Source organism: Pteropus alecto, unplaced genomic scaffold (genome assembly GCF_000325575.1).
Source record: "Pteropus alecto unplaced genomic scaffold, ASM32557v1 scaffold167, whole genome shotgun sequence".
Taxonomy (NCBI): Eukaryota; Metazoa; Chordata; class Mammalia; order Chiroptera; family Pteropodidae; genus Pteropus; species Pteropus alecto.
The window spans coordinates 136,604-137,811 of NW_006440647.1; positions in this window are offsets into that span (position 1 = coordinate 136,604).

The window sequence follows — 1,208 nt, forward strand, 5'->3', positions numbered from 1 at the left end:
TGAGAGTGAGAGGAATGGAACAGATTTATTGGGCATCTTCTAGGTGCCTGGTGCTTTAACATGTATGAACTCATTTACTCTTCACAACTCTATGACGTATGTACTATTACGATACACATTTTACAGATGAAAATGAAAACAAGACTCAAAGAGGTTAGATAACTTGCTCATGATCACTATTGTGAGAAAATATTGTGAGACAATTTCCTGTGGATGTCTTGTGTTTCTGCATGTCCTCTGAGCAGAGACACTGACTAACATTGTTCTTGACTATATTTTCAAGAATATCTATAAAGTGAACAGCTATGCAAGATATGGAGTCTCTCTCTAGAGCAAAGGAGAGGCATACTTACTGCCCATCTTAAAGACTCTGATTTTTTAAGCTTAATGTTGATCACCTGGACCTTTTAGAGTAGGTCTTATGAGACTTGGGGGCAAGGAGAACTGGCACAAGAAAATGCCATACTCTGGTTATTACTATTGCTGTGAGAAATGAGATCCCTTATCTCTGACCCAGGAGTCTCATGTCTTCTGCCAGGATCATGAACATGTGCCAGGCTAACTTGTTAGCTTGCAAGTACATATATAATGGAATATTATTCAGCCATGAAAAGAAAGAAATCTTACCATTGATGACAGCATGGATGGACCTAAAGTGTATTATGCTAAGTGAAATAAGTTAGACAGTAAAAGACAAACACCATATGATTTCACTTATATGTAGAATCTAAAAACAAAATAAATGAACAAACAAAACAGAAAAATACTCATAGATACAGAGAACAAACTGATGGTTGCCAGATGGGTAGGGGTAGAGGATCTGGGTGAAATAATGAAGGGGATTAAGAACAACAAACTGTGAGGCTTCTAGTCAAGATGGCAGAGTAGGTAAATATGTGCTCACCTCCTCCTATGACCACATCAAAATTACAGCTAAACTACAGAACGACCATCATTGAGAATCACCTGATGTCTAGCTGAACAGAAGTCCTATAACTCAGGATGTATGGAAGAAGCCACATCGAGACTGGTAGGAGGGGAGAAGATGTGGAAAGGGCCAGTCCACACCATATGTAGCAGTTAAAAATTGGGAGGGATATCTTGACTGTGGAGGTACCCCCAAGGAGTGAGGAGTCTTAGACCCATACCAGGCTCCCAAACTCAGGTTTTCAGTGCCAGGAAGAGAAGTCTCCATGATTTCTGGCTGT